The sequence below is a fragment of the Urocitellus parryii genome, chromosome 1 (assembly GCF_045843805.1).
Source record: "Urocitellus parryii isolate mUroPar1 chromosome 1, mUroPar1.hap1, whole genome shotgun sequence".
Classification (NCBI taxonomy): Eukaryota; Metazoa; Chordata; class Mammalia; order Rodentia; family Sciuridae; genus Urocitellus; species Urocitellus parryii.
In genome coordinates this window covers 78,156,656-78,169,675 of record NC_135531.1, presented here as the reverse complement: position 1 = coordinate 78,169,675, position 13,020 = coordinate 78,156,656, and the positions used below count along the sequence as shown (strand labels likewise).

Here is a 13,020-nt window from a genome sequence, read left to right as displayed (position 1 = left end):
CGGCCTGGGTTCGATCCTCAGCACCACATACAAACAAAGATGCTGTGTCCGCCGAAAATTAACTAAATAAATAAATATATAAAAATTCTCTCCCCTCCTCTCTCTTTTTTTTTTTTAAATATTACATGTGAATAAGAACAGATACAACATATTGAAATCTTTGGGACATTATAAAGGAAGTACTAAGAGGAAAGTTCATTGCATAAAGTTCATTCCTTAAAAGAAGAAAAAGTCAACAAATAAGTGACCTCACTTTACATCTCAAAGCCCTAGAAAAAGAAGAACAAATCAACACCCAAAGCAGTAGAAGACAGGAAATAATTAAAATTCGAGCTAAAATCAATGAAATTGAAACAAAAGAAAGAATTGAAAATATTAACAAACAAAAAGTTTGTTTTTTGAAAAAAAATGAATAAAATTGACAAACCTTTAGCCATGCTAATGAAGAAAAGGAGAGAGAGAACTCGAATTACTAACATATGTGATGAAAAAGGAAATATCACAACAGACACTACAGATATACAGAAAATAATTAGAAATTATTTTGAAAAACTGAGCTCCAATAAAACAGAAAATATTAAAGGAATTGACAAATTCCTAGAGTCATATGATTTGCTCAAATGGAATCTGGATGATATACACAATTTGAACAGATCAATTTCAAGTGAAGAAATAAAAGACATCATCAGAAGCCTACTAACCAAGAAAAGCCAGGGACCAGATGGATACACAGCAGAGTTCTACAAGACCTTTAAAGAAGAACTGATACCAATAGTCTTCAATTTATTTCAGGAAATAGAAAAAGAGGGAGCACTTCCAAACTCATTCTATGAGACCAATATCATCCTGATTCCAAAACCAGGCAAAGACACATCAAAGAAAGAAAACTTCAGAACAATATCTCTAATGAACATAGATGCAAAAATTCTCAATAAAATTCTGGCAAATTGAATACAAAAACATATCAAAAAGATAGTGCACCACGATCAAGTGGGGTTCATCGCAGGATGCAAGGTTGATTCAACACATGGAAATCAATAAATGTAATTCATCATATCAGTAGACTTAAAGATAAGAACCACATGATCATATCAATAGATGCAGAAAAAGCATTTGACAAAATACAGCACCCTTTCATGTTCAAAACACTAGAAAAACTATGGACAACAGTTTTAAACAGAATTAAAATCAAGAATATTTCAACATTGTAAAAGCTACCTATGCTAAGCCCTAGGTCAACATCATTCTAAATAAGAAAAATTGAAAGCATTCCCTCTAAAAACTGGAACAAGACAGGGATGCCCTCTTTCACCACTTCTATTTAACATAGTTCTTGAAACACTGGCCAGATCAATTAGACAGACAAAAGAAATGAAATGGATACGGATAGGAAAAGAAAAACTCAAATCAGCACTATTTGCTGATGATATAATTCTACACCTAGAAGACCCAAAAAATTCCACCAGAAAACTGAATTTAGCATAGTAGCAGGATACAACAAAGGCATTTTTGTATATCAGTGACAAATCCTCTGAAAGGAAAATGAGGAAAACTAACCAATTTACAATACCCTCAAAAAAAAAATACTTGGGAATCAACCTAACAAAAGAGGTGAAAGAACTCTACAATAAAAACTAAAGAATACTAAAGAAAGAAATTAAAGAAAGCCTTAGAAGATGGAAAGATCTTCCCTGTTCTTGGATAGGCAGAATTAACATTGTCAAAATTACCATATTGCCAAAAGCACTATACAGATTTAATGCAATTCCAATCAAAATCCCAATGACATTCCTCATAGGATTAGAAAAAGTAATCATGAAATTCATCTGGAAAAATAAGAGACCCAGAATAGCTAAAGCAATCCTTAGCAAGAAGAGTGAAGCAGGTGGCATCACTACTATACTGGACCTTAATCTATACTACTGCGCAATAGTAACAAAACAGTATGGTATTGGCACCAAAATAGGCAGGTATACAAATGGTACAGAAGAGAGGATACAGAGACTAACCCACACAATTACAGTTATCTTATATTAGACAAATGCATCAAAAACATACATTGGAGAAAAGATAGCCTCTTCAACAAATGGTGCTGGGAAAACTGGAAATCCATATGCAACAAAATGAAATTAAATCCCTAACTCTTACGATGCACAAAACTCAACTCAAAGTGGATCAAGGACCTAGGAATCAAACAGAGACATTGTGTCTAATAGAAGAAAAAGTAGGCCCAAGTCTCCAACATATCAGATAAGGTCCCTACTTCCTTAACAAGATTCCTATAGTGCAAGAATTAAAATCAAGAATTAATAAATAGGATAAATTCAAATTAAAAAGCTGTTTATCAGCAAAAGAATCAATCAGTGAGGTGAATAGAGAGCCTATATCTTGGGAGCAAATTTTTACCCCTCACACATCAGATAGAGCACTAATCTCTACGGTATACAAGGAACTCAAAAAGCTAAACTCCAAAAAACAAATAACCCAATCAATAAATGGGGCAAGGAACTGAACAGACACTTCTCAAAAGGTGATATACAATCAATCAACAAATATATGAAAAAATGTTCAACATCTCTAGCAAGTAGAGAAATGCAAATCAAAACTACTTAAGATTTCATCTCACTCCGGTCAGAATGACAGCTATTAAAAATACAAACAACAGTAAGTATTGGCAAGGATGTGTGGGAAAAGGCTCACTCATACATTGCTGGTGGGACTGCAAAATGGTGCAGCCAATATGGAAAGCAGTATGGAGATTCATTGGAAAACTGGGAATGGAACCACCATTTGACCCAGCTATTCCACTCCTCGGTCTATACCCAAAGTACTTAAAAACAGCATACTGCAGGGACACAGCTCCAATTAACATCAGTGTTTATTGCAGCACAATTCATAATAGCTAAACTGTGGAACCAACCTAGATGCTCTTCTAGGTAATGAATAGATAAAGAAAATGTGGTATATATACACAATGGAATATTATTCAGCAATAAAAGAGAATAAAATCATGGCATTTGCAGATAAATGGATGGAGTTGGAAGATATAATAATGCTAAGTGAAGTTAGTCAATCCCCCCAAAAAAGCAAATTCCAAATGTTTTCTCTGATATAAGGAGGCTGATTCTTAGTGGTATTGGGAGGTGGAGCATGATTAGATTAGAAAAACTTTAGATAGGGTAAAGGGGAGGAAAGAAGAGGAAGGGAGCAAAGGGGTTAAAAAAATTATGGTGTAATGAGATGGACATCACTACCCTGAGTACATGTATGAAGAAGACAGGAATGGTGTGAATATATACTTTATATCAAGCAGAGATATGAAAAATTGTGCAATATATATGTAATATGAATTGTAATGCATTCTGCTGTCATACATAACAAATTAGAATAAAATATTTAAAAACACGGAAAAATATTTAATGACACCTCCTCCAAAAAACTGTTTTATTTGACAATAAAAACAGCAACAACAAATATTTGTGTTTGACACCATAAACAAAGTCAAAAGATAACTGACAAACTAAGAGAATGCATTTCGATATATATCACAGGCTGAAGACTAACATCCTTAATGTACAAAGAACTATTAAAACCTGGGGAACAAAGATGCAAAAGCTAACAGTAAGTGGAAAAAAAAACATGAAATATAGTTCACAGATACAAAGGTATAAAATAGTCCTTAAGCATATTTCTTAAGACTCAAAATTATTAATAATCAGAATAATAAAATTTAAAACATTGAGATGACACTTCTTGTCTATTAGAGAAGAAACTATTAAAATTCATGACAGCAAATTCTTTTAGCTAGTTTATAGTGAAGCAGTGTACAGCAACACATTATTGCTCTACATGTTAACTGGTACCATTATTGTGAAACAATTTGGCGATTTCTAGCAAAACTGTGTATGGACTTATTTTTTAAAAAAATATATATTTTTAAGTTGTAGATGGACACAATATCTTTATTTTATTTATTTATTTTTATATAGTGCTGAAGATTGTTCCCAGTACCTCATGCATGCAAGGCAAGAGCTCTATCACTGAGCCACAACCCAACCCTTGGACTTGCTTTTGATAAGGAAATTTCACTCCTAGAAATGTATAGCTCCAACAATATAAACATGCATGTACAACGTTACTTATTGTTGCACTGTTTGCATTTTAAAATATTACGGATATAAATGTCTATGTAAAGAAGAGTCCTTGAATAAATCGTGGGTTACTATGTAGCAGTAATAAAATGGACCAGGAAGATGTTTGTGAATTGATAAGAATTGGCTTCCAGAATATCATTAAGTGTAAAAATAAAGCAAAATAATAATAATAATCTATGGTAAGCTATTTTTTAAAATGATGGATATAAATCAAAATACATTTATCTGCTCATTTATGTAAAAAAAATAATCCTGGAAGGATAAAATAGAGAGTAATGAGATAGTTTATCTATAAAGTATGGAAATGAGTAGCAGGATTGAGAGTATTAAAAAAGGAACTGTGTACCCTTTACATACAGTTCTACTTTTGGAACTATTGTCATTGCTGTAATCTGGACCTTGAGTGTCCCTCAGAGGCCCAGATGATGAAATCTTAGTGTCTAGGATGGCATACTGGGAGCTGGTGGGGCTTTAAGAAGTGGGGCTTAGTGGGAAGTCATTAGGTCCTTGCAGGGGATGTGACCTGAAAGAGACAGTGGGACCCAAGTACTTTTCTCTTATTCTTTTTTTTTTTAACTTAAGAAACATTTGTTTATTTTTTTATTGGTTGTTCACAACATTACAAAGCTCTTGACATATCATATTTCATACATTAGATTGAAGTGGGTTATGAACTCCCAATTTTACCCCAAATGCAGATTGCAGTCGGTTACATCCACAATTTTACATAATGCCCTATTAGTAATTGTTGTATTCTGCTACCTTTCCTATCCCCTACTATCCCCCCTCCCCTTCCCTCACATCTTCTCTCTCTACCCCATCTACTGTAATTCATTTCTCTCCTTGTTTATTTTCCCATTCCCCTCACAACCTCTTATATGTAATTTTGTCTTTTTGACTTCCTGACCACAAGGTGACTGGCTTTGTTGTACCACATGCTTGCTTTCTGCCCAATGTGAGGCCTCACCACAGGCCCAAAAGCATCAGGGCCCAATCAATCATGGACTGAATCCTCTAAAACTGTGAATGAAAATAAACCTTTTCTTTTTATAAGTTGGTTATCTCAGGTATGTGTTATAGTCGTAGAAAACTGACTGACAGTCATGTTTCATATCCATTTTATTTTATTTCAAAATTTTATTGTATTTCAAATTTTTAGAAATTAAATTCATCTAGAAGTGAACTTAACCCTAATGGAATACAAATAATAACAAATGTACCTAACTGAATACAAATTAACATTCTAATCATGCTGAAGAAGGTTGGGGAAAGATAAGAACAAACCCGAATACTGCTGTAAAACAATATTTTCACAATAACTCTAAGTATGAGGATAAAAAGAACTGTACATGAATGGTGCATGGTGTACATGAATTTGTTTTTCACAGGGCTATGTGTTAGAAATTCCAAAACTATATTTGTACTCTACAGCTGAGAAAACAAGTAAATATATTATGGGTAATGAGATGCAGATGTCTCTTTCTGGCGAAAGAAATTACAAATAGAGGAGGAAGGCTAGAAGGAATCCTGGGGGATTGGATTGGAATTGGACATGGCAGTTATGAACTCATGGATACACACACACACACACACACACACACACACACACACACACACATACACAGATGGATGGATATAGAAATAAGATTTGTGTGTGTGTGTGTGTGTGTGTGTGTGAGAGAGAGAGAGAGAGAGAGAGAGAGAGAGAGAGAGAGAGAGAGAGATTATCTGTTCCTATATTTCCTAGCTCCATTCAGTAAAAAGGCCTAGAAGCAATGAAAATTCAGTTAACAATGAACACCTAGGTACCTGGATCTTGTTAAAGTTCAATCTCCATCTTGATTTAAAGAAAAAAAAACACATAGCAAGCTGAGGATAAAATTAAATGTCCTAAATTGGAAAAAGAGTATTTTTGACTACCACATTACATTGTGCTCAGTGGTAAAAATATCAAAAGTTTGCATTTCAAGACAGGATGGTTATTCGTGTTAGCCATGAATGGTTAATGGCCATTAATGCTGCGATTTCTCATTGCACTGGATGTCCCAGCTCATGCTGGAAGGCAAAAGAAAAAGAGAAAAAAAGAATTTAAAAAGAAAAGTTTTTTAAAATGATAAAATTATCATTATTTATGGATGTATGTTTTATATAATAAAAACTTGAAATGAATCTACAGTAAGAATTAAAAATAACAGGGAAAGCTGGGCACAGTGGTGCACACCTATAATTCCCAGCAGCTTAAGAGGCTGAGGCAGGAGGGTCTCAAGTTCAAAGCAAGCTTCTGCAACTTAGTGAAGCCATAAGAACTTAATGAGACCCTGTGTCAAAATAAACAATAAAAAGGGCTGGGGATGTGGCTCACCTCCAGCCACCTTGTTAAGCTCCCCTGGGTTCAATCCCTGGTACCAAAAAATAAAAAACTGGGAAACTTTTCAGGATAAAAATCAATATACAAAAATGAATTTTATTTCTAAATGAAAAATATAAAAAGACTATAATTTAATTAAAGAGAGCATTTACGATATTATAAAACATCACCTATATTGAAAAAAATCTGCCAAAAGATATAGTGGACGTCTACAGATAAAATTATAAAACTTCATGAGAAACAGCAAATCAATAATTGACCTAAATAAGTAATTAATACTCTCTTGAAAGACCAGAAGACTTAATATTACAAAGAAGTAAATTCTGCCCATACTATTCTATAAATCCAATGCAATCGTCATCAAAATCCTAGTAGGATTTGTGTTATAACATGAAAATATATTTCTAAAATTTAAATGAAACAGTAAAGGGTGGGAAAGAACTACACCACTCCTGAAGAAGTTGAGAAAACTTGGATACTGGGCATCAATATTTCTATAAGTCTACAGCTGACAATGTTTGTTTCTTGAACTATATACTCACTGCCCAACTATTTACAAATATACATGAAGCTATTAATTTACGCTTATTCACTTTTTTTTGGAATAGGTAATTTTTGTTGTTATGTTTCACAATGAATGGGGTATTTGAAAAAGAAAATTTTTTTTTAAAGTTCCTTCTTTCTGTCTTTCCAACCAAGATTCATTCATGAGTATTAAGCATTTGGCCTGCAAATGGCTCAAAGCCATGCAATATGTTATTTGCTCAGTGGTATTTTGGTTAAATGCTCCTTGACCTGACTGAAATTTTAGCTGGGGAAATTTCAAGTATACTGACATTTTATGTAAGAATGGGCTATGGGTAACCCAGGACTTTTACTAAAATTTTTCTTTTTATATGTATATTAGGTATGGCCCTTGAATTCAATTACATAACTACTCTTTATTTGAAGCCCTATTCAAATACATCAGGAACAGTAAATACTGTTATTTTGTTGCTGTTGTTGTTGTTGTCAAACAAAAGAACTCCTAAGTAATAATGCAAGGGAAACACCCTAGATAAGTTTATTAAAGGGCTAAGTAGCATGTTTCTTTTGCTAGAACACTTTCTGTAGTACTTTTTCAATGTCAATAAACATTGAAAACATTTAACCTGGGTACTATTGAAAAGAAAAAAAAAAACACCTTTAAATCTAGTCCTTCCAGAAAATGTATCATACATGTTTTTCAAAGTATTTTGGGGAGCCTGTCTCTCTTTTATTTTATCCTTTTAAATCAGTATTTTGTTCTTTCCTTCTAGCTCCTCCTCCAGATTTTTCTTCTACTTTTTCCTTCTGATTCTATCAATCTGTGTCTTCAGGACCAAATAGAGTGGTTAAAGAGAAAAGGATTCAGAAAACAAATAAAAGATATAAGCAAAATGAAAGCCAAGTGATAACAGAAGGCAAAAGAAAGTCAAAGGAAACCTATAGACATGAAGAGTTAGGTTTTGTACAGGAAAATGAAGGAAGAAGAAGCACAAAGAAGGATGGAGGGGAGTGAAAGTTATCCATGGGGTGAGTTAAAATCATGTGACCTATGCTTGGTCATCCAAGTTTGACTGACAAAGGCATTTAGATAGTCCTGTAATACAAATTAATGGATTGAATCTGAGGAACAGCTATTTTCTCTAAAAGGGGGTTTTAAGTGTGTGTGTGTGTATGTGTAAAACACTATTAAAATATGTATATATAAATATAAAATATATATAAATATAAAGAATATATATACACTTTCAGTACAGCAGGAACTAATATAACCTTCCCTTCCTGGATAAGATCCAGAAATCAAGTTTAGAGTTTCAGAGCACAATTAAGAAAACAGAAGGGACCTGTGGTTTTCCAACAACTGGTTTCCCAAAGGAGCAGTGTGCTCTGAAGGTAACTTTGGGAATTTTAAATGGTGCAGGATGATGATCTTTTCTAAATCAAAAAGCAACCAGTGTACAGGATTTGATTTCACTGAAAAGGACACTTGATATTTCCTGAAACTTTCCTAAACCTCCTCTAATATTTCACTGTGCACCATCAGTGTATGAGAAATAAAGCTGAATTTCAAATCACAAATGATCTAGAGAAGAATATTGTTTATTAAGAGTAATTTTATCTCCATGAATGAAATTGTATAATTTCATGATCAAAGTCAAATGATAAAAGAAGGCAAAAGAAAGATAAAGAAAACCTGTAGACTTGAAGAGTTCCATTGTCATCAAGCTCCTATGTAACATCCTCCTTGGAACATCATGCCACCTGCCCTAGAAATGGAATATTCATAAACACCATGGATTTGGTTTATCATGCAAATAAATATGTTATCAGAATATTTGACTAGGAGATAAGGAGAATTTCATGCAACCTTTTCAAACTTGTATTTTTAAATTGATATCTAGGAATGAGAATTAAAAAGACAATGATGAATATTTGTTGTTTTCTATGTGCCACAAATTTAAGTATCTCAATTTATATTTAATAAAATTCTCATAATAACAGAGTATACTACCAATATTCCCATCTTATATTTTATAATATGGATTCTTATCTGCAAAAAAAATATATTATTTAGACAAATAATCATCCACGCTTATATTCATTTGAGACTATTGTTGAGTGATTTGTGCATTTTTGTGCATATTTAATGAACAGCTATTCATGCTAAGTGCTAGGCTAAAGCGCTGCAAGCACAATGATAGACAAAACAGAGAGAACTCCTGACCTCATGCAACTTACATTCTAGGGACTAAAAGTAATTGACTAATGAGGCAGTAATGGAAAATCTTTTGAGTGCACTGTACAATAAGTACATGAAGTCTGTGATAAGCAAATAAGAGCCATAATTAACCTGGTTGAGAAGATTAGGGGCTGGACAACAGAATTGGGTAGAGTGTTTTGTTTTGTCTTTGTTTTGTTTTGTTTTGTTTTGTTTTAAACAGAACAGGAATCCAGATGCCCTGATTTGCAGGCCAGGAGTCTTTTCAAGACCTCATGCTGTGCTGCTCCATTGTACCTCCCTTAGGTAAAGGCCTCATCAGCCATTATTAGTGTTGTCTACCTGTGATACTGTTTGATCAGTAAACAGTGTGTGTTTGTTATGCTTCAGAAAGTGGAATGCTTATCTACTTCAAGCTGGGATTTAATCACTCAATGTATGCACACACGTCTTGACTTTGGTGTACACATGTAACACAAAATTTGACTTTGCAAATAAAAGCATGTATATATTATGTCCATGAAAAGGATTAAAACATCACCTATGTGATAGTCACTGAGGCACTGGCTGATGGTTGAGAGGGTAAAACGACTCCCAAATTAAAATAAGATGTATATTCTTAATTTAGTCTGAAGCCCAAAATATATAAATTGGATGGTTAAAACTAGTTGAAAGACCCAGTTCTGTTCTACCTTACTAGTCCATTCTGGAGAGTCATCTCAGAATCATTCTATCTAATTAGTTCTAAATAGGATGGCCACATTTAAAAAGATGGACAATAACAGTGTTGGTGAAGATGTAGAGGAATTAGCCTCATACCTTTCGGATGGAAATGAAAAATGGCTCAGTCACTTTGGATACAGTTCTGGGAAATTCCCCAAAACATTAAAAATAGAAATGCTTTATGATCCATCAATTTCATTGGTATATCCAAGATATTTTAAATGTATGCCCATACAAAAACTTGTATATGGATATTTATAGTAACATTATTTGTAATAGCCAAAAAGTGGAAACAGTTCAAATATCCATTAACTAATGAACAGATAAACAAAATGAAAGATATCCAGAAAATGGAATGATGTAATGATACATGCTCAATATGAAGGAAACAGGGAAATATTACACTGGGAAAAGAAGCTAGACACAAAGGTCACATACTGTATGACTCCATTCGTGTGAAGTTTCCACAATGGACAAAACCATAAAGATGGGAACAGAAAGCAGATCATTGTTGCCTGAGGCTGGGGAAAAGGAGAAAGAGAGGTTGCTAATGGACAAGAGGTATTTATAGGGGGAATGACAAAATGCTTTAAATTAGGTAGTGGTGATAGTTGCAAAGTTATGTGACCATATGTAATTAAAAAATAAAACTATTATCTAAAAATTACGCACAGACATATAGTTTATACAGAAACCATTAATATGGTTAATTTTTTTATACACTTCTGACAACTCAAAGTATAAAATGGAGAAACATGTGAGCCCTAAATATACTTTTACCATAAATACACAAGTACTTTATGCTAGTATAACTTTTTCCATCTCATTGTCTCTGTTCTCCATTTCAATTTAGATGCACAGATCTATTGAATGCTATTTTCAATTCTAATGCATTGCTTTGGAGTGTTCTTTCTTTTCTAACCATATTCCCTTGCAATTCTTCTGTCTCTATTTTCCTCATGTCCTCAAGCAACTCTTCCCATTGTTTTGTGACTCCCATAAAATCCTTTTTCTGGGTTATGTCATTAAAATACCTGCTAAAGTGTAGCTAACATGAAATGAAACTCCAAAGCTGGAAGCATGTCCTCCCCTGGATCAGAGCCTCTTCTAGTTCTGTGACATCAGAGTTACTTGTCAGTGTTTTTATCATCTAGCTGTCAACCTGTGTGTTTTCTACTCCTTTTGACTGCATGTGTCTGGAATTGTTAACCAAACAAAAGCAACCTGGTTGCTAAGCCTGCAAAGATCAAGCTGTTCACTGACTACTTCCTGTTTGCGCTGCCTGGTGTGGGCAGAGGGGAGGGCAAGGCCTCACTCTGCTTACGTCTATTTGGACAGAAGATGAGCGAGGCTGTTTGTATCTCACTTACCCAGACACACTCACTCAGAACTGCTTTCTGGATCCATCTGTGGTAAAATCTGAAAATGTGCTACGCACAATTACACAAGCAAACACAATGTCCCAAGACAAATATGCCCGATTAGTAAGCAGGCCAGAATTGAAGTAAAAGCAGGTGTTTCCTATATTGGATCTGATTGCCTACATGTGTGGCTACACTGAAATTATTTCTTAATTACTCTGAAGGGCTAGCTCCAGCAGAGAGGGAGAGAGAAAACTCCATGGGAGTTCTCAGGGCTCCCTGGTCCTCTCTTGGCAGAATTAAAGCTTAAGGAGCTGAATCCTGTAATTAGCTAATTTTTTAAAGGAGCTATCATGGCCTATTTTTGCTAAGCAAGAAAATTATATAGTCTAACATACACTGTTGATTTTCTTCTCTTCATATTATTTCTGAAGGATCACAGCGTTTATTAATCAAGTGCCCCACTAGATAGGGACCTGGATTGACTTCATGCCACATGGTCTTAATGTTCCTGACGTTGTGATCAATATTACATTATGAAATCATAAGAGAAATGAATTACATAAAAAGAGATGTAATCTCCTTAGCAGAAACAGGCATGCTTCCATGTTTGCATTCCCAAGACAGGACCACCCTAACTAGCCCAGGGAAGCAGCCATTTATTTCTGGTAAGTAGAAAAGACTGATGGTTTAATTTTGTTCTCAAACTCAGGTTTTTCCATGGACAAAGCAAAAGGGACAGTGCTCAGTTAAGGAGACTATATATAGTACAGGAAGACTCACGTTATTCTTGGCATCACATTAGGCATCAAAATGTGAAAAAAAAATTACAAATTGTTGATAGCTTCAAATCACATTCAAGGACATTAAGATGAACTTAGTACTTAGAATGCATAAATAACTGAGAGGAATAATTTTTTAATTATGCTAAATGCCAAAAACTGGCATACAATTAATGTTGCAATTGTGTCTTCTCAGCAGTGTGAGATCTGAGGTGTGACCTGGATGAGGGTGGTGTAGGAAAATAGGAAAACCTAGAAACTTGGTAGATTAATGAAATAATGCTAAAGAAAAGGTAATTCCAAAAATTCTCGTGATATCCCTAAAGAGTTTAAATCAAAAAAATTAAAAAGGTTAAGCAATGAGGCCCATCTCCCCAACATAGAGAAGACTGGCTCCTGGTTTGGATAACCAGTTAGAATGAACTTTAAAATCCTGTGCTCTTTACTGTACAATATTACCCCTTTTCTGATATCATGTCCATTCTTATTTCTTTGAGCTATAAAAATGTTACTCTTATTAAATTCTGATGATGACAAAGAATAAGATTTGTTTACTTGGCAAAAGACTCAACATTGGCGACTATAAGTTCATCCTTCTTCCTCACCCTCAAATTTTACTGATCCCTCAAATCCCAATGTCTAATAATCATTTCTGTATATCTAAGTTTCCATAAGAGCCAGATAATATTTAAACTTTGTATGTCACATGGGTATCATTTGCAACTACCCAAATATGCCAGTGTAGTACAAAAGCAGCCAGAGATAACACAAAAACAAATGAATGTGGTCACTTTCCAATAAAATTTTATTTATGGATACTGAAATATAAAATTTATTAGATTTTTCCTGGGTTACAAAATATTATTATTCTTCCAATGTTTTCCAACTA

General features: G+C 34.0%; 1 long non-coding RNA gene across 4 annotated transcripts in view; it reads right to left on the bottom strand.

The window, feature by feature from the left end:
- LOC144255745 (uncharacterized) overlaps nt 1-13,020 on the bottom strand; it is a 471,309-nt gene that overhangs the window by 23,814 nt on the left and 434,475 nt on the right. The window contains exon 7 of one of the 4 annotated variants that reach the window (XR_013343912.1): nt 8,741-8,813. The exons of the other annotated variants lie outside the window; for them this stretch is intronic. This is a non-coding gene — a long non-coding RNA (uncharacterized LOC144255745). Of the gene's footprint in view, nt 1-8,740; nt 8,814-13,020 lie in introns of those variants that run through there. 4 annotated transcript variants of the gene reach the window in all.